Genomic DNA, 27,157 nt, shown 5'->3' on the forward strand with positions numbered 1-27,157 from the left:
AAATGTTAATCACCGTAACCTAATGCATGTAAATCTCTACTGAATTGAGTTTAAAAATAAAAAGTAAATCATTAATTTGAGCTAGCATGCTTACTGGAAACTGCCTTTTATTATTCTCTGCTGTGGCTCAAGGTCGTTTCTTTTACTCAGACCTGAGAGTTTGATCCAGTCATGGAAAGAAAAATCATTCTTCTCCCTTTCTTTCCCTAAAAATGCAGCTCTCACAGGAAACCTCTTCCAGCTTGCCTTTTCTCTTTAACTGTTCTCATCTCATCTTTAATTATTGCTGCTGCTGTGTTTTTTGTTTGCTTCTGTTTTTTAGTTTTGAGGGGAGATTGTGTCACCTGACACGAGGCACTTTGACGTCACGTAGCTTCGCTGGCTGGTGGAGCACTTTTGCGTGATGCTTTGTCATGAAAGCTTTGTATGGTATCTTCCTTTTGCTTTAACGACCTGGGCTTCTTGCTTAACTGTACTCTGATCAGGGGCCGTGTGGGGTATGGATTATAAGCATGGGTTCTAGACTGGCCCCCAGCCTTGACCTGGGTTTGGGTCCTGATGCACCACTCACTAGTTCTGTGCATGGAAAGTTTATATCCATCCTGTGCCTTCCTTTCCTCATCTGTAAATGTGGACAAGCAGAGCACTGATGTCCGAGGGCTGCTGGAAGGGTGAAGTGTACCTCCGTGTGCAGCCAGGCCTGGCTGTTGTGCAGGGGCATCAGTTTCGCTGCAGAGAAAATGTGATGCCTTCATTTTGGCTGCATGACCCGATCCTCCGTGAGCCCACCCGACGGGTTATTGGGTAAAATTTTGCTTTTAGTCCCGTCCAGTTTATATCATCTCATCCAATCTAATTTAAAAGGCCACAGTTGAGTTTAAAGAGCTCCTTTAGGCAATAGCCGAAAGTGAAATTTGCTCCAATAGTCTCTCTTGGTCTTTTGCCTAAAATGGCTTTGGGTGGGAGGGGTGTTGTGTGTTTAGTGTTCTGCCCTCTGTGGTGGTTCTCCTGCCTGGAACTGGTGAACTTGCAGTCTGTTCTTTGGGCCCCGGCAGTACCTCTGGGACACATCTGCTATTTCTCCCTTGCTGGCTTTTGCTATCTGCAGACCCCTGAGCCTGACTCTCTAGCTGGCCCCAGGCCAGGGATCCGTGTGGCCCAGGACAGCTAGTCTTCAAGGCGTCCTTCAGAATGACCCTGCTTTTTGTGCTGCCAGAATTTTTAGGGTGTGTCTGGACCCTGGATTGGAATACGGGGCAACCTGTAAGGTGGCTCCTTCACAGCCTGACACACGTAGTAAAGCCAGAACTCCCTGTCCTGGGTATATCCTCACTTGAACGATAGCACACCTGTTGGCTTGTAAGTTTGGACGGCGTGTTTGTGCCCCTCTGCAAATTCCTATGTTGAAACCTTACCCTCCAGCGTGATGGTTTTGTGCCTTTGAGAAGTGGTTAGGTTTAGATGAGCTCCTGAGAGTGGAGCCCCCATAATGGGATTGGTGCCCTTGTAAGAGGAAGAGACCAGAGCTTCCTCTCTCTCCCTCTGCTATGTGAGGACGCAACGAGAAAATGGATGGATGCAAACCAGGAGGAGAGCTCTCACCAGAAACTGACTGTGCTGGCACCCTTATCTCAGACTTCCCAGCCTCTACAACTGTCAGCATTAAATGTTTGTCATCTAAGCCACCCAATCTATGGTATTTTTGTTATAGCAGCAAGAATGGACCAAGGCAGTTGTTTTGACCTCCTGCCTCTTGGTTCCCTTCTCCTCACTACATTTCCCCCAGGGCCAGAAGGGGCAGGTCCTGACTAGGTCTCCCTTATAAACACTCCATGGTTTAGTCCTCCAGGCCTGGCTCTTGATACACTAATGGGGAGACAAGGAAAGCTGGGCATCCTTTCTCTGGTCAGCAGCCCAGCCTGAAAGGTTATCTCTTGCTGTGAAATCATCATTTTTAATGCGTGAAGGTGAATGTTTCCTTGGCCTATCTCTTTGCTTTCCTTATATACTTCTCATTCCCCCCCCCACCCGAAGCAGAGGGATGTCTCCAAAGATCAGAGCAAAGAGAAAAGCAAAAGAGAAAAGCATATTAATGCTTTCCAAACTGCTACCCTTGTAACACTGATGCTGGAATGAAGTTTCCTGCAGGCTGGGATTGTGTCTGCATGCTTCCCAGTGCAGCCCTAGGACCAGGCATAATTTCCAGTAACTATTTGTTGAATAATGATGATGATGAAGAATATCAGTAGAGGTCCCTATAAACAAATATATATGTACTTCTCAAACAGCTTGCCAGCAATTTGCGATAGATGCCTTATAGACATTATACCCTGAAGAAATTATGGATCCTTTGTTAATTGTGAAATAAGTAACTTTTACCTTTTTTCCATGATGAGCAGAGTCATAGAAATGATAAACCCTTGTCAAAGCAAAAATTGCAGTATACGAAGTTAAACAGGCTAGGGAGATTTTATTCAAGGCTATTGCAATAGGAGAGAGAGACTAGAACTAAGTCTGACTTCAACTCTACTGCAATAAAGGGCAGGGGGTGTTTAAAGGGCTGGGATGAGCTAGTGGAAATACACTGGAGGAAGTTAGCAGGGAGGTTGATCAATGGGATGTGTGTCGAGCACACTGAGTTATTTCCCGAGTTTGCAAATGTTTTTCTCTGTGATTAAGACCATCAAATTAGGCTCCCACCCTCCCAACAGAGACTGGGAGATAGGGCACTCTTTTCCTTGATGATTACATTTTAAGGGAATGGCTCCGAGGTCCTTGAGAAAGACATTCCTGGGTTGTAAAACTAGCAACAGGCTTTAAAAAAGATTATGTATCTCTCAAAGTGGCAGAGGAAGAATTTACAATGACAAATTTTCTAGAAAAAATGCTCTAAGTAATAGGAGGCCAGACCCTAGAGTGAGGAATAAGGTTGTCTAAACTTAAGTCAACCTGAGGGAACCATTAAGGCCATCTTCACTCTAAACCAAGTGATCAGATGGTTTCCTCTGGACAATTTAATGTAATATTATGTTTTGTACTGCTCACCTTAAATATTCCTTACTGAAGTAAAATACAGTTTACTATTTTAAGCAATAGGAGAATGTAGATCCTGACCTATAGTATGCTGTTTTGGTTAATATTTTGGGAACAGCAATCAGGAAAGAAATTGGACAGAGTAGGTCCTATCTGTGGAAGCGCTTCAGAGCTTGGATGTCATTGACAGAAAGAACTTGGCCATGATTCTTCCCAGTTTAGAAGAAGTGTTAAGTGAGGGTTTCCCCAATTACGATGCTGCTACCAGTCGTATTTATGTTGAATCAGATGTCTTATGGTAAAATATATCATAAATCGACAGATATCTTTACTACAAAGATATCTGTTCTAGGGGTTATTCCTTCTTGTGTTTCCCTCACAACGGTACCTTTTCCCCTGCCATCCCATTTTGCTAATAATTATTAGTAGATCTTCATCACCATAACACTCCAGCAGCAGAGAAGTTGAAAGAAAACTTCCATGGAAGTTCGGACATGTTGCATGAAGATTTAGTCATACGAAGTAGCATGGCTTGGGGACTTAAAAGAAAGTAACACAGTGCTGGAAGCAGGGAGAAAATGATAAAGAATGAAAAGATATATGGGAAATTTAAGCTAAGAGTACTGGTTAAGAAGACACTTCGTTACTTTGATGATGTCAGGTGTGGGGCAGCTGATAGAAATGTCATGAGCTGCAAAAAAACTTGGTTACTCTGAGGTTCAGAAAAAATCTCTCTGTACGTTTTGGTTAAATGTGTTTTAAGATGCTGTTTAGTACAACCTAAGGTTGTTTCCTGGACCTGATCCCTCCTTTCAATGATCCCACGTTCTAACCTGCCCCTTGGCTGTGTTATCTCATTTGCAGAACAGCTATTTGTCAGTCCTCAGGGAGTTGTAGAGTCATGCATCTTGATGAAGAAGAATAATAAGTACCATGGGCCAATAGTGATTCAGTGCCGGAAGCTGTAATTCCCTCATTGGCTAGTCACATTCGATGATTTACATAGACTTTATGATCTTGGACTAAGTGCCTTCTGGATTGTCTCATTGCTTATTAAAATAATAACGGCTATTAAATTTAACAACAGCAGTTTTTCAGATCATAAGGACATTGTGTGAAAAGCCCTTGTCTTTTATTTATTAAATGCTGTATCTGCATTTTTTCCCCATCAGAAGCTAAATACAGATGGTTTTTAAGATATATATTTTGACTTACTTTATCATTTGGATCTGAAATGAATGTCCAAGGGTTTCTGGTGGAGGGGAAGCCCCTTTAAATTATGTTAAAAGATAGAGGTTAGGAAGATAATTTACTTTCCATAAATGTAGTGCTTTTATTATATCTATCTACCTGTCTGTCGAACGATCGATAGGTAGGTAGATAGGTAGATAGATAGTTGATTTATTTCAGGGGTGTGGTTTAACCCATGGTATTTGTACATTGATGGTTTTATGGGTCAAGTTAAAAGAGAGTAATACCTTAAACTTCTCCATCACTCTACAGCATTAAAAAAAATTAATTGATTAATTTTATTTTTGGCTGCGTTGGGTCTTCGTTGCTGCACGCGGGCTTTCTCTAGTTGTGGCGAGCGGGGGCTACTCTTCATTGTGGCTTCTCACTGTGGTGTCTTCTCTTGTTGCGGAGCACGGGCTCTAGGCTCGTGGGCTTCAGTAGTTGCAGCACACAGGCTCAGTAGTTGTGGCTTGCTGGCTCTAGAGCATGGGCTCTAGAGTGCAGGCTCAGAAGATGTGGTGCATGGGCTTAGTTGCTCTGTGGCATGTTGGATCTTCCTGGACCAGGGCTCAAACCTGTGTCCCCTGCATTGGCAGGTGGATTCTTAACCACTGCCACCAGGGAAGTCCCCATTCTACAGCATTTTAACAGTTGGTTCTGTTAATATTTCTGGTATATCCTCTGTTATGGTCTGCACTGTGTTCCCACAAATTGATATGTTGAAGCTCTAACCCTCAGTGTGACTGTATTTGGAGATAGGATCTTTAAGGAGATAATTAAGGCTAAGTGAGTGTGATGGTTAATTTTATATGTCACCTTGACTCGGAGAAGGGATGTTGAGGCGGTTGGTAAAACATTCTTTCTGGATGTGTCTGAGAGTGTTCTAGAGGAGACTAGCATTTGAATTGGTGAACTCTGTAAAGCAGCCTGCCCTCCCCAGTGTGGGTGGGTATCATCCAATTCATTGAGTGCCTAAATAGAACTAAAAGACAGAGGAAGAGTGGATTCACTTTCTGCTTCAACTGAGACATTCACCTTCTCCTGACCTCAGATATTGGCACCCTTGGTTCTCTTGGTTTTGGACTCCGATCGGGACGTACATCACCAGCCCCTTGATTCTCAGGCCTTTGAACTCAACAGAATTACACCACTGGCTCTCCTGGGTCTCCAGCTTGCAGGCAGCAGATTGTGGGACTTCCTGGCCCCCTTAACCATGTGAGCCAATTACTATAATAAGTCTCTTCTCTATCCTATTGGTTCTGTTTCTCTGGAAAACTCCACTAATACAATACAGTCATGAGGGTGGGCACTATTCCAACTGGACTGGTTTCCTAAGAAGAGGTAAAGACACCAGGGATGTGTGCACAGGGAAAGGCCATGTGAGGACACAGTGAGAAGACGGCAGTCTGCAAGCCAAGGAGAGAGGCCTCAGGAAAAACCAACCCTACTGACACTGTGATCTTGGACTTCTAGGCTCCAGAACTGTGAGAAGATAAATGCCTGTTGTTTAAGCCATTTAGCTGTGGAATTTTGCTATGGCAGCCCAGGCAGGCTAATAGATCCTCTTATAAAGGAAACAAGTGTTGGGCCAGGACTCAGGAAATGCTCCAACAGATCAAAGCCACAATGCAAGTACTTAATCCCCTATCCCACTGAAAACGTCTTTTCCCTTCAGTAATTTGCATCTGAAGAATCAAAAAAATGATGGAAAATGGAATTACCAAAGTGACTATGTGCAAAAGATGAGAAGTATAAGAAGTTTTTCTTCCTTTGGTGGGTGAATGAACCCTAGTTCTGTCGGCTGTGTAGGCTCTTCTGGGGTTCCTTCACTTAATAATGAGTTTTATTGATTTGGTAGAGCAAGTGTTACAGAAGTGAAAGATGAAGAGATTGTTCACATGCACAAAGAAAACACAGAAAAAAAGCACAAAGAGATGCTTTTTTACTTTTTGAAATTGAAGTATAGTTGATTTACAATGTTGTGTTTGTTTCAGGTGTACAGCAAAGTGATTCAGATATATAGATTCTTTCTCAGATTCTTTTCCCTTATAGGTTATTAGAAAATATTGAGTATAGCTTCCTGTGCTAGACAGTAGGTCCTTATTGATTATCTGTTTTACATACAGTAGTGTGTATATATTAATCCCAAATTCCTAATTTTTTCCTCTCCTCCTTTCCACTTTGGTAACCTCTGGTTTGTTTTCTATGTCTGTGGGTCTGTTTTGTAAATAAGTTCATTTGTATGCTGTTTAAAATTTAGATTCCACATATAAGTGATATCATACAGTATTTGTCTTTGTCACGTAGTAGTACTCCCTGACCATGCCATCCAGCTAGAATTTTCCCCTTCAAGTGTCTACTGGATACCGCAGATCCCACAGTCGGCCCATTTACCTGTAGCTCTGTGCAGTTCTGGTCCTATTCCCAAAATGACGTCACAATATTTAAGAAGCGACCGGAATTCTTAGTTATTTTTACTTGCAATTTCCAGGCTTTTTCCTTTCCCCAAATCTCCTTGGGCTATAAATTAATCTTAGTCAAAACATGCTTTTAAGAGAAGGGGACTCAAAGTAGGACAACGACTTGTTCTTTCTGAAATTGCATATAATTTAAAGTGGTATAACCTTTGAAGGGGAAATGTGATCTGTTCAGACCATCGCAGTGGTATTTAAGGAGGCTCTCTGTCTGAAAGCCCCATCTCAAAGAAGGCAGGTATTTGGTTTCAAATGATCAAAACAGCCTTGTACTCTTCTTGGAGTTATTTTGACATCTAAATAATAGTTCTGGCATTTCTTTCAGAGTGTAAATCAATAACGTTGACTTAGTGCATTCTTTCCTCTTATTTTCTTTCCTTACGCTTTTATAACCTTAGATCAAGTATTAATAATTATTTTAAGCCTTAGCTTAGGTTTGGTCCTTTGCCACTTAGTGATGCAGGAGGTACCTCCCCCTCCCCCCTCCCTTTATCAGTTGCCTGGCTCTTCCAGAATATTCCCTTTCTGGGACAAAGGCAGGTAAGTGGGTTTAGCGGTGGCCTTGGACACGTTTCTCTTTCCTCTTTTCCAGTTCTCACAGTATTAGAACACGTACATCTTTCTCCCATTTTTACCACACTTTGCTATCCTTACTTCTCCCTCGTCTCTCACCGGTGTTTCTGAACGCTGTTCTGCCTCAGAATCCCTGGTGCTTGTTGAAGCTGCCATTCTTGGGCTTCACCCCAGGCCCAAAGAATCCAAATCTCTGGATGAGGACCCAGAAGGTGCAGTGTAACAAGGACCCAGCGGTGCTTTCAGCATTCATGTCTGAGACTCACTTCCTGCTTTCCCAATTCTCTTCTCTTCCTTCCGGTGACACCCTAAGTAGCGATTGATTCACTAGCCTCTAATATGACTGTTATTGTATTTTCAAAAATGTTTGCACCAGCTCCCCAATTTTTTGTTTTTTGTTCTTGGCCTTCATGCCTCCATTTAATGGCCAAGCCATCAGTGCCCAGATGATGCCCATGCCCCCATAGGGGAGTCCTCCCTCCTGCCCGGTATCCCCTGAAGAGTCCACCCAGGCTCTACAGGGAGACAGTGTGGTGTAGGAGGGTGCTGGGGGTGGGCATGAGGGGGCAGAGAGACGTGAAAGGCGGTGGGAGAGGTTTTGGGTCTTCAGACCTAGGTTTGATGAAAAATTCTGCCATATAACCAGCTGAATGACCTTGGTATATTTGACCTTATGAAAGCCAGATTTCTCAGCTCTCACAGGGTGGTGGGGATGGGCAGGAACCTGGGGGATACTCTACAGTGCAGGGCTGTTAGGAGGATAAAATGAAACAATGTATGTAGCGCTAGGAGGCGAGACCACATGGTAACTTTGGTTATTCTTTAGTTTATTCCTTTTAGCTTCATTCCTGCACTTTTGTCTTGGGTTGGCTCAGCTCCTTATCTTTTTCTTTGTTATCCCCTCAGATATGACAGTTACCTTCTTAAATTCTCATCCTTTTTTTTTTTTTTTAAATAAATTTGTTTATTTATTTTTGGCTGTGTTGGGTCTTCATTGCTGCACGTGGGCTTTCTCTAGTTGCGGTGAGCGGGGGCTACTCTTCGTTGCGGTGTGCGGGCTTCTCATTGCAGGGGCTTCTCTTGTTGCGGAGCACGGGCTCTAGGCACGCAGGCTTCAGTAGTTGTGGCACATGGAGTCAGTAGTTGTGGAGCACGGGCTTAGTTGCTCCTCGGCACATGGGATCTTCCCGGACCAGGGATCAAACGTGTGTCCCCTGCAATGGCCAGCAGATTCTTAACCACTGCACCACCAGGGAAGTCCCAATTTTCATCGTTGCGTCTTCTTTTTCAGATACCCCTCTCTAAAATGACTACAGCTTATTCCAACCTTTAATTCTTGATCTTGAGGTAATGGTCTAGAAATTTCTCAAGCTAAGAGTCTTGGTAGATATCTGCTGTTCTGGTCTGTTTCGCACCCATCCCTTCCACAATAGCACTTCTCTTCACCTGTGGGGTCCTGCCATTCCTCCCCCATCATGTGTTGCTGGCTGGCCTATGGGCGTCTGACTCAGGTGTGTGCCATTGTCCTTCCCACCGTAGTGATTGGTCCCAGGCATTGTCATGGGACACGAGCGGGGCCTATTAGTGTTGTTTTCTGTAGATGTATACATTGGACTTGCAGAGAGAGCTTGCTGTTTGGAACTCCAAGTCTGCTCTAAGATCCCTTCAGGCTGCTGACGCTTGCTTGCGGGTGGGGTGGCGAGTAGGAGTGGGGGAAGAAGACAGTGTCTGTTGCCTCTGGGTCTTGTCGTGTCCTGAGGCTCACTCCCCTTTTCCTGGTAATGAACACCTTTCCAATCTCTGTTTTCTGGAGGGGGTCTGCGGAGATGCTGGGTGCTGGCTCTTTTAGGACTTACAGTTTTCTTAAGTGTTTGTATTCCATACCCCTTTTTCTTTCCCAAGGCATGTACACACTGTCGTTGTGGCTGAGTTTGGGGCAGCATCTAGGGAGATGCATTTGTCACACCTGGAATCGCCGTTCCCCTCTATCCCTTAGGTCCTGTTGGTGAAATTGGCCCCTAAGATCCATCCCCTTATCCAGCATGGTTGCTCTTGCCTAGGGAACCTCACAGTCTCTCCTATTCCTACCTTCTACTGATTCTCCTTACTTGACCCTGTTCTTCCTGCCCCCAGTTTCAACAGATATTAAAGTAATTTCTGGGAGGCTTTGGGCCCCTGTGATACTTAGTGGATGACACCTGTCTGGGTGGTCCAGCCATCTCCACAAGCTTCATCTACAGCCTAGCAAGGACTTCTGCTACACATATCCTTAGAACTGTGCAGAAGTATGGACACATATCGTTCAGATATCGGGATAGAAATAGTATAGGAGTCATTAGTGGAGGCAAGTTCAAAAATTTCAATTCTGGGACTTCCCTGGTGGCGCAGTGGTTAAGAATCCGCCTGTCAATGCAGGGGACACGGATTCAAGCCCTGGTCCAGGAAGATCCCACATGCTGCGGAGCAACTAAGCCCGTGAGCCACAGTTACTGAGCCTGAGCTCTAGAGCCTGTGAGCCACAACTACTGAAGCCCGCGCGCCTAGAGCCCGTGCTCCGCAACAAGAGAAGCCACCACAATGAGAAGCCTGCGCACCTCAACGAAGAGTAGCCCCCGCTCACCGCAACTAGAGAAAGCCCATGCGCAGCAACGAAGACCCAATGCAGCCATAAAAAAAAAAATTCAATTCTATTTAATTGCATCAGTGGGATGTGGTAGAAATAGGAGGAGGTAGGGATCAGGGTGCATATACACTATGTTTGCCGTTGCCATTGAATAGCTGTGAACTTCAGACAAGTCAGGAAGACCCTTCTTCCCACTGTTTTCTCATTGGTAAAATGAAGGGTTTGGTTTACATAAACCTCCTGCCTCTAAATTATGCATGACCTTATGGCGAAGGTTGTAAGTTGACATTTAGGGCCCATGGCAGTGGATTTTGAGCCGTATGCCCAGAGCCCACAGCGCTGAGGGCTGGGTTCTAGGTCTGGGGGTGGGGCTGACTCAGAGGATACGAGAAGGTCCAGTGGGTGAATCCCTGAATCTCCATCCTCCTACTATAAGAAGACCAGCTCTGATTTGATCGATTTTATGTATTGAAGACCTACATAAAATTTCATTCATCAAAATTGCACTGTTGCTGGACTTCCCTGGTGGCGCAGTGGTTAAGAATCCGCCTGCCAATGCAGGGGACACGGGTTCGATCCCTGGTCCGGGAAAATCCCACATGCTGCGGAGCAACTAAGCCCGTGTGCCACAGCTACTGAAGCCTGCGCGCCTAGAGCCTGTGCTTCGCAACAAGAGAAGCCAGTGCAATGAGAAGGCTGCGCACTGCAATGAAGAGTAGCCCCCGCTCGTCGCAACTAGAGGAAGCCCACACACAGCAACCAAGACCCAACGCAGCCAAAAAAATAAATAAATTAATTAAAAAACCCCAAAAGAACCCTCATTATCTCTTCTAAAAAAAAAAGAATCTATAAAAACTGCACTGTTGCTAAAGAGAAGCTGGAAAACCCCTTGGCTTATTCAAACAAGTAAAATCTCCCTCATCTTGGTCTAGCTTGGTATAACTAAACTTACCTTTCAGTACTCCCCAAATTACTCTCTACCTCAATCAGCCTGATAATCTCACAGTCCCTTAAATACTTCATGCCCATCCGTGCTTACCTGATTCTGTTCAAAATGGTCTAGCCTTGGAAAATGGGAAATTACTGACTGCAAGAAAATGTTAGTTCTTGAAGTTACTAAAATTGGTCTCACTTAGCAAGACACTGTATAGTTGGGCTAAGGATACGAATGAGGTCACAATGCCAGCAGGAGAGACAGAGGAGTGAAGTAGTTGATAGCTCAAACCTCTGATGTTTCTTATGTAACACCTTTGTCGGAGGGGCAGTGAGGAGTGGGCTTCATGTCTGATGAGAAGGGGAGGGGAAAGGCATCCACCTGTCCTGAGCTATGGCCGTGGGGCTGCTGTGGGGTGTCCCCAATTCATAAGATTTGTCCACATCAGATCGTGTCATTGAGTAGTCACCCGGAGATGGGACCTGAGCCACGGCAAAGCCAATAGGAGTCACCTACATGCTCACCCCTCACTCTGCTTATGATTTCCACCTGGAACACACAGGCTAGAGGCCCCTCATGTGCGCTCTGGGTCTCTGGGAGCCAGGGCGGTGGGAGGAGCACAGGCTTTATTCTTCACTTTCATCCACAACACAACCCTCCAATGTGTGGATTTATCAGGTGTTAATGGAAGGATTGGAGTTTAATTACAATAACTCACAATGTAAAAGGTAAAGGATGATAAAGCTCTTAATGTAAAATGTGGCTTTCTTTTAATTGAAGGGCAAGTTCACCATGGAGTTCAACCTCTGCGTGGACACACGCCAGTTCCCAGCGTAGCTCCTCTGGCCTAAAATTTCCTTTCTCATCTCATCCTCGTCTGCTTTTGACTTCAAGATTTTGTTAGTGTAAAAAATGAGTTGTGCCGTTTCCTCTTTTCCTAGTATCTGAAAAATTTTATGAGAGAGTAGAATTCCTCTTCCTTGAGTGTTTGATGGAATTTACCTGCAGAAACATTTCTATGTGGGAAATTATTACTAATTTTACTCTTGCATATATTTGAAATTTTTGATCATAAAAAGCGGAGAGAATAGAATCATAAACCCCATGTATTTATCATCCAGCTGAGGAAAGAATTTAAATTAGTGATTAAATTTTGTAAATATTGATAGGACCATTCAGGTTTTCTATTTCTTCTATACTCACTTTTGACAATTAGTGTTTTTCTGGGTATTTATCTATTTTAATTAAATTCTCAAATTATTGGCAAAAATTGTTCATAATTTTCTGTCTTTTAAATTTGTACATCTATATTTCTGTTTTTCATTCCTAATCTTTTTTATTTATGCCTTCTCTCTTTTCTTTAATCAGACTTACAGAAGGTTATCAATATTTATTACCTATTTCAAAGAATCTGCTTTTCTCTTGATGTTCCTTTGTTTCAGTGTCTGGGCTGAGGTGCACCTCAGGGCTGGAACTGAGTTTGGGAGGGACCTTGGACCGTTAGATTACGTGCCTAGCTAGGATGCTCCTTGGGCAGATCAGAGGAGGGATTTTCAAGACCAAGCTAAAGACGGTCACTTTCAGGAATACAGTACATATTAAAAGCAATGCCATAGAAAGAAAGACAACAACAATAATAATTATAATACTGATACAGATTAATTACTGTGTGCTGAGGACTAGGTTAGGTGATTTACACACGTTGACTCAATGTTTACAATAAGCCTGTGATGTTTCTGTTATTAACCTCATTTTCAGGTAAGTAAGCAGGCGCTGTGTGAATAAGTAATTTGCTCAAAATCATAGAGTTTATCGATGGTATTTGATTTCAAAACCTATGTTTTTCCTGTTATCCCATTAACCATGAACAGAGGGAAAATTGGGTGGATTGCTGGAAACCTTGAGAGTTTGGACCACAAGACATGAAAAGCCAATGGGATAAACAGAGTTCAGCTTGTCACCTACTTCCTTGGCCATTCTGGGCCAAATGAATAAAGCAGACCCAGTTTCATTTTAAATGACTTGATCTTTATTTTATTCTGGGAACTCCAGGGAGAGAAAACGTACCTGGTGAAAAGATCCAAATGGAAACAAATTCTTTTTTTCAATACAAGGGAAAAGTATTCCTTGAAATGAAGTTTTAGTATGAAAAATTTGGGTAAATGGCATTAAAAAATTGAAATACAGTATTAATGTTTGCTAAAAAAATGAGCTACAGTGAGCAACCTAGAAGCTTTCATTGTTTTAGTTTTTCACAGCAAACATATAAAGATGATAATATGCGAACACATTACCAAAATGAGCATGAGAGCTCCAACTAACCTCTTGTTGAAAGCATTGTTCTCAGTCTATTTAAAAAGCTATGAAAATTACTAAAGTAATTACCCCATGGCACTTCTACTACTACTACCTTTTTGTGGAACAACATTGGCTTCTGTAGGCCTAGAGTTGCAAGTCAAGTCATCCATGTGTTTGTTGTGTTTGAGTACGCCTTCAGGAATCTCTGAGAGAGGGACCCAGTAGATAGTTAAGTTTCTGATTAAAAACAAAACAAAACAACCCCTTTTATTTCTTTTTAAAACTCCTTTCCTTCTCCCTTTCTTAGTAATTAGTTCCGTGCTGTCCAATAACACTTCCTGGTAAGTGTTTTATACCTGTGCCATTCAATATGGCGGCCACTAACCATATGTAGCCATTGAGCACTTGACCTGGGTGGTTAGCATGACTAAGGAGTTGAATTTTCAATTTTATTTCATTTTAATTAACTAAAAATTAAACAGTTACATGTGTCTAGGGATACTCAATTGGACAGTGCACATTTAATCCATCAATCCATTTCAGAGTGTTTGTTTCTGATGGTAAGACATCATTTGTGATGCCTGCTTGTGTTTTATAGTGGTCTGAATTACCCATCTGATTTCCCTAACTCTCACATTTCCCACATCAAAAAGATCAGTGGCTGAAAGAGGCTGGCTGTATCACCTTTTTTTTTTTTTTTTTTTTTTTTGCGGTATGCGGGCCTCTCCCGTTGCGGAGCACAGGCTCCGGACGCGCAGGCTCAGCGGCCATGGCTCACGGGCCCAGCCGCTCCGCGGCATGTGGGATCTTCCCGGACCGGGGCACGAGCCCGTGTCCCCTGCATCGGCAGGCGGACTCTCAACCACTGCGCCACCAGGGAAGCCCCTGTATCACCTTTTAATCAAATTTGATTTTGTTGTTTGGGTGGGATCTTCTGCCCCAGTTATGGTTTACTCTAGATGAGGTTCTGTGGTTGAGTGTGGGTGAATTGTGGCTTTCTGCTGTACCGCTGGTGTTCATGCAACACACTGGATGCTGAGGGCAGTCGAATGTAACCTGGGAGGAAGGGATTTGCTTGTCTTTCAAGTTGTTTGAAGACCAAACCACAGCCATGTTGGGATAAAGTAGCCGTGTGAGACAGAACCAGCAAACTCTAGGGAGGCTTCATCTCCGCTCACCACTAAACCTCAATGTTGATACGCCTTTCTTTTCTTTATGGGCCTTAATGACAGACTGTCCTGGGTCCCAGTTGCTGTGTTGCAGTGGGTAGTAGTATTTTTACTGCATGTAATTATTTCTGCATTTGCCCTAGTGTTTTAAATAAAGTGAGAGCAACCCTTTCTTTAAGAGGTGGCAACAGTTTTGTACTCCTTGTAGATTACCTGTCTTCCTGGTTCCTGGTAGGACAGTTTCCAGTCTTCCTGTACCAAGTTCAAGTCTGCTGGATCCAGAGCCAGGGGTCTTTAGAGTTACAACTAAATGCACTGGTTCAAATGACAAAAACTGCAGGCCTGTCGCAGAAAAAGGCCCATCTAAAGGAGATGGCACAGAAGGTGTCTTTCCTGTTGTTTCTGATCATGTTTCTTCACAAAAACTTGATTGGTCTCTTGATCTCCTTCCTCAGTACCTTGCTGAGAAACAGGCCTGGTTTCTGACGTCTGGGTCATCTTGTCTTGTGCATCTTGTCTAAATCTGTGGCCGTCACCATCCACAGGCTTGGCAAAGCCAGTCGATGTACAGACATTGTAGGCAGAAGGACTTTTCTTCCCTAATCTTCCTAAAAGGGGTGGGAAAGCATCCTTCTCCCCCCTTTGACCGTCTGATGCTTACCTGCCCAGGTGGAAGTGTGAAGGGTGGGTTGTCTATGGCGCGGTGAGTGAAGAGTCTGCCTCCCTAAGGGGCTGGGTGAAGTCCAGGTTGACGTCTGCCGCCCCCTCCTGTTCTTGTCACCGCAAGTGTCCATCCCACTGTCAAGAGGATCCAGGAAGACTCACTGCTCTTCCTAACTAATCTGTGTGATTCTCATGTCACTTGTCCTTACACTTCTCATGGCCACGGCGTAGAGGAAGGCTGGGTAAGGTCCGTGAGCCGGGCAGGTGCACATGGGGTCCCCTGCCTGTGAATGTCACCTTGGCCCAGGCTCTTGTGATGAGCCAGGAGCCAGGAGCCATCCGACTGATCCCTGTTTTCCCTGAAGCTTCCCATCCCGAGCAGCACTTTGCCTTGGATGATGGAAGGTGAAGGCGGATGCGTAAGGGAGACCCTTTCTCTCCCTTCATCCTTCCGTTGACTTCCAACGTTCATTCATTTACTCACCCAGTAGTTATTTATTGAGCAGACTATATACCAGCTGTCTTCACTGTGGCTACGCTTGTGAATGAGACCCGCACAGCCTGTTTCTCTCCAACCCACAGAATAGCTTCTAGACACATTTTCCTTCCTTAAAAGTTCTCTCCGTATTCTTCCTATAGCACCTGTATCCCAAGGACAGTGGGAGAATCTTATGAGGATATTTAAAATGTGTTTTTCTAATCGATTCCTCCCTTTGGAGGCAAAGTGAACTAATGTAATAAAAATAGAACCAAAGAGGCCAGAGTCAGAGAGGACACAAAACCCTTCATGGTGCAGAGGATGCTTTACTGGGATATATTTTCTCTACTTCTGGTGTCCGAGGGGAGAGCAGGGCTTTGTGTCCAGGAGACCTGGAGCTGCCCTTGTCCACGCAACAGAGGCAGGGTGCGTTTGGTTTTCGAAAGTACTCAGTTTCGAGAGGGCTGGGGCCAGGGTTGGAGACGCTGGGGCCCCGGGGATGATGCCCTGAGGCTGGGAAGTGCTGCAGTCCTGGAGTGCAGGCGGGAGGTTGCTCCATGACGCCCCCAGAGACGACAGGGCCTCTGCTGTGTCAGGGCCGTGAGAGGGTTGGGTGTGTGTGAGGGTTGGGTTGTGTGAAGGTTGGGGGGTCTGTGTTTTTCGATGGCTGGGCCTGTGGGGTTGGTTGTCATGTGTGTGGGGGGCACTGAAAAGGAACTGGGGCCTTGGAAGCTGCTGAGACAGACCCCTGGGCCCAAGCTTCAGATGGGCTTGGGCAGTGACGTCGCAATAGTAAACCGACGGTCTTCTGTGATGCCCTGTTCATTTCTAATTATCTCAGTTTGGGCGGCTGTAAGGAAGGGCAGCAAACTCCAACAGACTTTGTAGGCCCACGTTTATAGCAGCATTGTTCACAACCGCCAAAAGGTGGAAACAGTCCAAGCACCCATTGAAGGATGACTGGATGAGCAAAGTGTGGTACATCCACACAACGGAATGTTATCCAGCCTTAAAAAGGAAGGACATCCTGAGCCCTGCCACAACATGGACGCACCGCAAGGTTACATTTCATTGTGCTGAGTGAAGGAGGTCAGCCATAAAAGGGCGAATGCTGTACGATTCCACTTACATGAGGTATATCTGGAGGAATCAAATCCATAGAGACAGGAAGCAGAATGGTTGTTGCCAGGACCTGGGGGTGGGGTGGGGAGTTATTGTTTAATGGGAACAGGGTTTCTGTGTGAGGTGATGAAGAAGTTCTGGAGATGGATGGTGGCGAGGGCTGTACAGCAATGTGAATAGACTGAATGCCACTGAGCTGCACACTTAACAATGGTGAAGATGGTAAATTTTATGTGATGTGTATTTTACCACAATTAAAAAAATAAATGAAAGGACGACACAATGGGCCTAATTTGTTGTAACTTTTATTTTAAAAATTTTATTTATTTATGTATTTATTTATTCATGGCCATGCCACACGGCTTGCGGGATCTTAGTTCCCTGACCAGGGATGGAACCGGGCCCCCTGCAGTGGAAGCGCAGTGTCCTAACCCCTGGACCGTGGGGGAAGTCCTCCTTAAAACTTTTAGAACGAAAAGAGAAATCTGGAGTAAAACTTCAGAAGAGTAGGCTGGGAAAATGGAGGGAGGCTCTGTTATTTCCCAGGGCGTGAAGTGAGACCAGATTTCTTGTGGATTAAAACATGACATAGAATCCAAAGTCTCATCAAAAGAAAGTTCTATCCTGGGCTGCCCCTTCCCTCCGTCCTGTTTGTGTGTGTTTTGAGCGCCTTCAATGACACAGACATTTATTTCTCTGTCCCAGAGTGATAGGGGGGCAGCTCGGTGGTCGCTGCTCCACGGGGTCCCCCTGGGACCAGGCAGGGGGGCTGGGCCTTCCTCAGTGTCGCCGTTCCCTCCCTTCCCCCAGCCTCCAGGTTGAGCTGGGTGCTTACACTTGGGGAGCACACTCTTTGCTCCCAGTGTCCGCCCAGGGCAGTGTGCTCCCAAATTCTCTACCAGAAGGGGGAAATGCAGTCCAAGTGGCCCATCCTGGGACAGGTCAAATAGATTCAGTACATTTGAAGTGAGCAGGTACCCACCTCCTCGAAGGCCTGTGGGGACACCGGTATGGCTGCAGAGAGCACAGCCGGACGTGGCAAAGGAAACTCTTGTCAAAGGTTTCCTAAAGGCAATTGTAGGCTGAGCTTGACGGAAAACTCATTTCCCCAAGGTCATAGAACCAAGCTTTACTTTTATATGTTCAAGGGGCCCCGGGCAAGCTTGGCCTTGCATCCCCGCTCTGTCAGGTTAGGGTTAGGGTTAGGGTGAGATGTTGGGACGGGACCCTGAGGGGCAGAGCGTAGGTCAGTACTCAGGGCCCAGTTTCTCCTGCAGCACCGTTTCCTCTCTCCTCCCTATGTCTCCATCCCCCAAGGCCACATCTGTTTGCACATGGAAATCAGAGGTGCGTGTCTCTGTGTTTAGAAAGTGGGTGCTCTGTGAAACCTGGAGCAGACGGCTTCTCCATCAGCACCAGAGGGTGTGGCCCACCTGCCTTTCATTATCTGAGGTCAGAGGTTTGAGTCGTGGACTTGACCTCCTGTTGTCACCGAGGCCCCGGCTTGAGCTTCTGCGTCTTCATCCATGACCAGGTCGTGTTCCAGAGTCACTTCAAGGTGAGCTGCCCCGCTGTAGAGCCCGTTAATATTTTGGCCTAGGCTCCTGTCCCCTTTGAGGCATGTGACCGATTCAAGTAGCAGCTGGGGGCCCTTTGTTTATAACTCTCTCATCTCACATTCCTCAGTGGATTTCTTTTTGGAGACAATGTTCTATGGATCACCTCTGAAATGAGAAATGATCAGCTTAGGGACTCTTCTTTTTGAATTGTCAGAATAAGAATAAACTAACTCTCTGAAGTCCTTTCTGGAGTCCTAGGCCCACCACAAAGGTGGAGATGAATCCCCCACACCCTGATCTGGGGACTATGTTTTATTCTATTTTTCCCCCAAAGGGTAGCAAGGCAGTTCTCGCCTGCTTCTTTCGTCTCCCTGCTGACTGCTGACCGTCCCACTGTTATCCTGCTTCTCCACTTACTCGTGTTGCTATGAGTCTCAGATTCCTCATCTGCAAAGTGGGTATAATAGCTCAAGGCTGCTGAGAGTTTGTGAGTTTCTGTATGTGAAAGTACTTTATTGATTTAAAAATGCTATACCAATGGACATTATTTTTCTGCTAAATAAAAACCGTGAGAGGATGGGGCATTTGTCTTTCTCTGGACTCACTGCCTGGCAGTGAGAATATCAGTCTTTTTTTTTTTTTTTTACATCTTTATTGGAGTATAATTGCTTTACATTGGTGTGTTAGTTTCTGCTTTATAACAAAGTGAATCAGTTATACATATACATATGTTCCCATATCTCTTCCCTCTTGCGTCTCCCTCCCTCCCACCCTCCCTATCCCACCCCTCTAGGTGGTCACAAAGCACCGAGCTGATCTCCCTGTGCTATGCGGCTGCTTCCCACTAGCTCTCTATTTTACGTTTGGTAGTGTATATGCTACCTTATTAAAGCATTTTAATAATGAAGATCATTTCTCTCTCCTCCCCCTGGCCCTCTCTCCCTCTTCTCCCACTTTGGTCCAGGAGGCGATGAAGACTGGCTTTCACTCCTTTTCGTCTTTCCTGGTAGCCCGGTCTCACTGTTGGAGTAGCTTTCGAAGCTGTTTCTCCTTGAACTTCTGCTGTTGCCATCTGCTTTTACAAGGGTCGATAGAGGACGGTGCTCCGAGCCTGTGAAGGTGTTGGAAAGCCAGACAGCCTCTGTCTTCTGACTCACAGAGATTGATGTGAATGTTAAAGGCAGGACTTTCTGTTTTCTCCCGGAGAAGGTCATTAATTAGGAGGCTGAAGAAGCAGAGTGGGCTCAGCTCGGGGCTGGCGGAGGCTGCTCGTATACTCAACTTCTGAGAGCGCTCTGCAGTCCTGACTCGGCTCTGCCCCTAGATATGGGATCTGTCCTCACGTCCAGTGGGGCTGGGCTGTGTTCCCAGGCTCATGGGGAAGTGAATATCTGCACAGTGCTTTGTTTAAAAGTTTGATTGTGCGACTCAAGCCAGTGTGTCAGACTTCAGCCAGTAGCTTTTGGGGGACCTCGCAGGGGTGAGAAGTTATCCAAATACTGTGACCTGGGAAACCTTTCTGTTGATTTTAATGCACTTTGTACAGTTTTCCAAGGCTCTTGGCGGCTCGGTGGCGGCCTGATTCTTTGTGTAACACAAGGCTGCCACGGACGCGGCAAAAGAAGAGTTAGGAGTGTGTGGTTCACCGACTTGGAATCCGGACACACACCTTCTGGATTTTATTGCCAACTAACAATCTTGAGGGAATGATTGGCTTAGCAACGTAACACCTCTCCCTGAACCTTGGTATTCCAGCTAGTTCTTGAAAATTACTGCCACGTGATAACTTTTTGGTGGTCTCTGTGTGGAGAAGACAGAGAAGGATAAATGGTATGAAAATTGGCATCAGTCTTGACATTTTGGCTGGCTGTCTCAGAGGGGTAGCTGTTGTACAGAGGCTCTGTCAAGGGTTGGAGGGAAAAAAAGATGAGCTTCTAGCTATCACTTGGCTGCTCAGGGTGTCCGATTGTTGGAAGTAGAGTTGGGAAACCCAGAATACACTGGTGAAATCCAGGAAGCCAAGAACATTGTGACGTCATGCGTGTGAGAGATCGAAATGGAAATTCCACTATTTAGGTGAAATCCAAGACTTTGAATAATCACAGATTCACAGGAAGTTGGGAAAAAAAATTATACAGGGAGGTACCATGTACCCTTTACCCCTGCAACGTCTTGCTTAACGGTAATAACAAAACTATGAAATGATGCAGAGTGCTTTTGAAACAGCTAGGTGACACATCAAGATGATGAAATCACAGTGCTGTTGCAAAGATAGCATCGATTTTTTTTGAGCCCCTACTATGTGCCCATCCATATATGGGGCATAGGGAGTGTAAATAAATCAGTCTCGGGTCCTCCACTGAGGGAGCTACAGAATAACCAGGGAGTCTGACATCCAATAAAAAAATTATGTGCATAATTCATGAATCACAGTTGGGATAAGTGCTATGATGAAAATAGAACCCAAAGAAAAAAAGTTGATTTCGTGAAAAGATACCTTAAAACGTTTCCATGACATTTCATAATCTTATTTTAAGATTTGCCAAAGATTCTACGGTAGCTGCAACTTTGAAGTTTACTCCTTGTATTACATTTATTATAATTGCGTCCTTTCTGGGCTTATTTTTTTCCGATTTCTTCTTTTTTTTTCCAGTCTGTGGAAGCCAAGCGTGTCTTGGAATGGGCACTGATGGTTCTGCCCACAAATGACAGTTTATGAGGGTGTTTTTAATGTACGTTAGCAACTTGGCTGCAGAAAGGGAATCAGACCTCAGAGATCCATTCTTTAATGTCACCAGCAATTAGGAGCGATCACACCGAAACTGACGCCTGCCAAGAGGAGGGATTCTTGAATGTTGGTTGGTTTGGCGAGACCCTGAAGCATCTTCTCGATTACAGACCCTGCTGCCTCTGGTTTCACAGGGCAGCTCCGGCCAGCCACGCAGAGTTCACGTGCACAGGGTTCCTTCCTGTGGTTCAGCGATATGAGCTAATTTGGAATCCTTATGGTTTAAGTGCAGAGAGGAACAATTACGTGTATGTTCCCTGTTGAACACAACACGTGGTATCCAGGCAACTCAAGTGAAACGTAGGGGAGAGAGCAGCTCTCCCCACCTGCTTGGTAAACTCAGCTCAGGTGGCGGAAATAATACCTGGATAAATACCACCGATCACTTAGGACATTTTCTTTAGATCAGCATTTGCCCTGGGAGGTTCTCAGGTCTTTTGGCTTTGGCCAAGCAAACTGTGTTTCAGACAACAAGTGGAAATCAGAGGTTTGCCAGAAATGGCCGGGGGGAATGGGCTTTAACAGCGGTGTAGGCAGCGGGGCTTCTCTTCCGAGGTCAACTTTGGGTCTGTGTGAGATGCAGCCTAGATTTAGGATACCTGCCCAAGAGGCACGTGATATCCAGAAGTGCTGACTTTCCGTCTGTTCAAGTGGAGTGTCTTTTGCAATTTCCCACTCCTCCTTTTACATTCTACGTCACGGAGCCTTTCAGAATGCACTGTTGGTACAGAAGCAAGATCTCCACTTCAGGGGCTGTATTTGGCCACCTGAAAATCCCAGTCCTTGTCCTTCATCATGACTTTAAATTCGTGAGGTGGGGGAGCGGAAGCCCCCCACGATATCCGTTGCCCCAAACCTGACTTTTCTTCCCTCTATGGGGAAATGGCTGGATCTGTTGATGATCCTCTTAATGGGAATCTTTTTGTTGAATTTCACTTTTATTATACATTTTAAATTATAATTGTAAGAATGATTTTTTTCCCCCCAATGTATTAGAGTGGAGTTTGGGATCGTTCGTTATTTTTATTTTTTTGGCGGTACGCGGGCCTCGCACTGCTGTGGCCTCTCCCGTTGCTGAGCACAGGCTCCGGATGCGCAGGCTCAGCGGCCGTGGCTCACGGGCCCAGCCGCTCCGCAGCATGTGGGATCTTCTGGGACCGGGGCACGAACCCGTGTCCCCCGCATCGGCAGGCGGACTCTCAACCACTGCGCCACGAGGGAAGCCCCGTTCGTTATTTTTAATGAATGCTGGTGAGTGGGGAGGTGTGCTCTTGGGCCCGGAAGCCTCATGTACTAATCTTTGCAGGCAGATGCTGTTCTAACTCTTGGAGGCAGCTTCTCTATACCCCACAGGGCCTGGCATCGTGCCCTGAACATATCAGCTCTCAGTGCACGCTGCCTGCTTCGCTGTTGAAGACGTGTAACTGGATCGTACAGGTGTTAAGAGCTGGGCTTTGGAGAGGTGGTATCTGATTTTGAATCCTGCTTCTGCCACTTAGTCTTCTGAGTCCTTGGACAAACCACTTAACCTCCCTGAGCCTCAGTTTCCTCATACGTAAAATGGGGATAATAAGGCCCACTACATAGAGTTGTGAAAATTAAATGAGATGGTGTTTACCACGTTACATAGAGCCTGTGGATCGCCTTTCTCCCTGTTAGATTGTAAGCCCCATGGGGTAAGGATATGTCTCATTCACTGCTATATCCCAATGCCTGGTACGTAGTAGATGCTCAAGAAAATACTCATTAGATTAAGAAAAACGTGTTGTAGATTTTTCTGTGATATTACTGAGTAGAGGAAGAGAACAGTTTAAAGATTTGAGGAATGAAGACATGAGACAATTCTATTTGGAACATAAAATAACGGGAGGAAATTACTTTTATCAACATGAGTTATGTAGATGTATCTTAGTATTGGGCATTAATCCCACTTTTAAGTAAATTTATTATTTTAACTAAGAAGTCATCATTAATTTCTTAATAAAAACATTAATGATGTTTTTAGGATTCCTGAGAGAAACTGACTTAGATGTTGGAAAATCTTTGACTAATATGCATGTTTTTAACAGAATTATGGTTTTGGGCACCAAATACGGCAGTGATGTCCCCTTTCTTTCATTTCTTCTCTTTCCCCCTCCTTCTTTCTTGCTGTCTTTCTCTGCCTCCAAAACACAACGCTATCGTGCATTGAAAACATTTCTGAGAATTAAGGATGAGGGGAATGTTAGCTTCTCAGGGAAAGTTTAAAATAAAGTCAAAATAGTGTTTTTCCTTAGGAGTTACTCAAGCTTTGTAATTCCATAGGTAATCAGTAATTTTTCTGCTCTCCAGATTACCCAAATCTGGTATCAACCTGTAGCCAGTTTGGAGCATCAATTCTTGTCTGACTCAGTTGGGAATGAGGTGGGCACTCATTCAAACACCCATCGCAGAGTAGTACCAAGTGGCTTTGCGTGTTTTAAGGACAGTTCTTCAACTCGCCACCAGATGGCAGAGGTACTCCACTGAAGTTCACCAATGCGTTTGCTGCGTTAAAACAGCTTTTGACACTTTTCTCCTTTCTGGACTTTCTGGATGCAGAAAAGAGAGCAGCTCATGAGGGTTTGTACTTAAACATTTTATGTAGGAATTAAAGTACATGTTAATACAGATTCTGGCACTTATTTGCCCACTTAAAATAGCTAAAGGGTTATGTATTTTTAACCCTTAAGAGACTGGTGTTGACATGTAATTTTGATTATTATTATTTTTTCTTAAGGTCAACTTTGATTTCCCATCTCCTTATTTCTAAGCCCCAGTCTGTCTCCCCCACTTTCTTTGTGGGATCATAACGAGGCTAAGAATTAAGAACAAGAGTGTTGGAAACCCTCAGCTCTGGGTTCAAGTCCAAACTATTCCACTTGGGTGAGCCGCTTACCCCATCCATGCCTCCGGTTCCTACAGAGTGAAATGTTGGAGGGTGTGAATGAGGTGACCTAGCTGATGCCCCCGGGGCACCTATGGTGCTCACACGGTTGTGTTTACTGTTAGCTGTGCAAAGGCAGTGCAGTATTTTACATCTCTGTGTAATATTTTTATTTATTTATTTTTTGCTGTATGCGGGCTTCTCACTGCTGCGGCCTCTCCCGTTGCAGAGCACAGGCTCCGGACGCGCAGGCTTTGCAGCCACGGCTCACGGGCCCAGCCGCTCTGCGGCATGTGGGATCCTCCCGGACCGGGGCACGAACCCGTGTCCCCTGCATCGGCAGGCGGACTCTCAACCACTGTGCCACTAGGGAAGCCCCCTCTGTGTAATATTTTATATCTCTGTCCGGATGCTACATTGTAACTTAGCGACGGCCCCTTTGCTTGCTCTTCCCATTCTCACCACTACCCTCTGGGTAGGCTGCACCAGTGGTTCTCGTTGCTGGAGAAAGGGGAGTGGTATTGCCTCCTCAGGGCACAGCTGGCAATGTGCAGAGACAGTTTTGGTTGCCACAGTTGGAGGGTGGGTAGAGGCTAGGAATGCTGCTAAACATCCTGTGGTGCACATCCTGCAGCGCCTCCCACCCTCCGCCCAGCAAAGAATGATCCAGCCCCAAATGTCAGTAGTGCCCAAGTTGAGAGACTCCGGGCTCACCGGTACTCAGTAGAAGAAAAGTTCCCGGTATTTGGTCTAGTCCATTCAACTTGATGAAATTCCAAACATATATTGTACTAATCAGGCCTGTAGTAGACTCTGGAGCCCCAAGGATGGTAAGACACAGACTCAGTCTTGGATCTGGGAAGGGTCTGGGATTTTACTCACAGGCTAATGACTTAGCATCTTACTGGTTCACTGGATGCTGGCAGAAGACAGAGTCCTGGGTCAGAGACGAGGGACTTCATTATTCATGGCAGAGCAAACTGAATGAGTATTATGACGGCCTGGGTTCCCCTTGTCCTCCAAGCCCCCAGGGGCAATATGAGGGGTCCAGGTGGATGTTAGGTGTGCAGTGGGTTTGTGTCATAGCCGAGGAATGCTGAGCTTGGGGAATCCACTGTTCTTAGAGTAAGTGATAAGCAAGCCCGTTTTTTGTCTGGGGGGAAGACATTATCCCATCTCTCAAGGGTGTAAAGAATTATACACAAGGTGCAGAGGATACAGAGCAGGGTATTTCAGATGGGTAGCGTTTGAGAAGACTTCACGGAGGAGGAGATATCTGAACTGGGTTTTGAAGGGTGAATAGGGTTTCAACCCATAGACAAGGGGAGACAATATTTCTCTCTTCTTCCCAGAAATAAATTAACTTATCTCCTGAGCAGCTCAGCACAGGTTGTATGGGAACAGGGAGGACATTCTGGAAAAGTCCTGGCTGGGTTTGATTAACTAATGAATCTGGGCGGGCTGTTGCCAATTATGTCATGCTATTGTCAACTTACGTCTCAAGGTAATTTACTATGAGCAGGTAGGCTATGTTTTTTTTCAGTATTTTTTAATTGAAGTATATTTGGTTTACAATGTTGTGTTAATTTCTGCTATACAGCAGAGTGATTCAGTTATACATATATATATATATATATATATATACACATTCTTTTTTTTAATATTCTTTTCCATTATGGTTTATCATAGGTTATTGAATATAGTTCCCTGTGCTGTACAGTAGGGCCTTGTTATTTGTCCACTCCATATATAAAAGCTTGCATGTGCTAACCCAAGCTACATTTTTCTTATGTGATTTTTTTTTCCCATGCTGTAGCTGGGAGCCTGTACTGGCCCACAGGAACCAGACTTCTTTATCACCAGTAGACCCTCCTTCAGTACATGATAGCATGTTTGGCCAAGGTTGACGGGCTGGAAAGCAGGATCCAGCGGACCACCTACAGAAGGAGATGGAGAAGGAGGTAAGGGCAGGAATGTTGAGTCCAGTGAGTGAGCCTGAGAACTGTGTGGGTCAGCACCAGGGCGTGATCTCTTGTTGCCCATGGTAGTATCCTCTGGGCACACTGGCTGTATTGAAAGTGTCCAAGGTGGGCAGGCAGGATATAAAATGCAGCCTCACTGTGGAGAATCCTATGTGATACCGTCACAGTGTGGCCTGTTACACCACAGTGGAAAAGACGGTCCTAGGTGACATGCATCAACGTGGATAAATCCCAGTCTTTTAATCCTAAGCCCAGAAACCATTCTATATATTTCCATTCGGAAGGGTTTAGTACAGGAAATCAGGTCCTACAAAATTGTTGGAAGGGATGGGAGGGGGCGAAATCCAGAGATGGGGATGCTCCTCGGAAACCAGAACATTGCAGGAAGCCACTATGGCTACCACAGACACCATCGCTGCCTGAGGAAGAGTGAAATCCACCTTGTACCACCGTCCACCTGTCGTTGGTCATGGAACAGAAACCCTGTTGGCAAGAGATTTTTGGGGATTGTGGCCCTCAGGCTTCTACTTCCTGTGACAGAGCTGAGAACAAGGGGACAGGATAGTGTTGAGTGTCCCTAGACAAGAGTAACACGATGGCGAGTGACAGAGCAACTCCCAGAAGATTACCTGCAACATGGTGGGATCTTAATTCCCCAACCAGGGGTTGCACCTGGGCCCTTGGCAGTGAGGGCGCGGAGGCCTAACCACCGGACCGCCAGGGAATCTCAACATGGTACCATTTTTATAAAGCACGAAATGAAACAACATGTTGTTGGGCCATTCACGCAATGGTTTGCCTGAGCCGGCTTGAACTGACTTGCGAGATCCAATAGTTAAATTTTCAGGAATTCGGCAAGGCAGTTGTTAAACACAGCTGTTATTAAAGATTAAATTATATAAGCTTACAATAAAATAATTACAGCAACAGGAATGGTAATAAATACTCTAACTCATCACCTCCTAATGATCTTACTTATTTTACTATTATCTATGCTGTTGAGGTTATTCTATCTATTGCATCTGTATGGTAAAAATCCTATAAACTGGCATGCTACCATGATCTCTTTCCAATTCAGTGTTCAGTGACATCACCTTGGTAGCTTGAAATGGGCCCCTATTTATATGAAAGAAATTGGCCAGTGCTACAAATCAGGGCGTGATTGCTTTGTTGATTGTCTGGATATAACAAAATGACGGACTAAATGTTAATGATTAACAGATTAAACTTAAATGTTTGTCATGTCTGCGGCTGTTACATTGTGAATAGCACAGAAATTGAGGAAATAGCCTTCCAGTATTTGAAAACTATTATCCGATTCAA

At 45.1% G+C, this 27,157-nt stretch overlaps 1 protein-coding gene across 4 annotated transcripts in view; it reads left to right on the forward strand.

Annotated features, from left to right (window-relative positions):
- Positions 1-27,157, forward strand: part of SETD4 (SET domain containing 4) — a 284,441-nt gene that overhangs the window by 62,497 nt on the left and 194,787 nt on the right. For 2 of the 4 annotated variants that reach the window (XR_009519220.1, XR_009519221.1), the window contains exon 12: positions 25,669-25,813. The exons of 1 other annotated variant lie outside the window; for it this stretch is intronic. The gene's annotated coding sequence lies outside the window, so the exon portion shown is untranslated. Of the gene's footprint in view, positions 1-17,967; positions 18,002-25,668; positions 25,814-27,157 lie in introns of those variants that run through there. One more of the 4 variants, XM_060010334.1, reaches the window with a different exon arrangement.

The sequence above is a fragment of the Delphinus delphis genome, chromosome 4, assembly GCF_949987515.2.
Source record: "Delphinus delphis chromosome 4, mDelDel1.2, whole genome shotgun sequence".
Taxonomy (NCBI): Eukaryota; Metazoa; Chordata; class Mammalia; order Artiodactyla; family Delphinidae; genus Delphinus; species Delphinus delphis.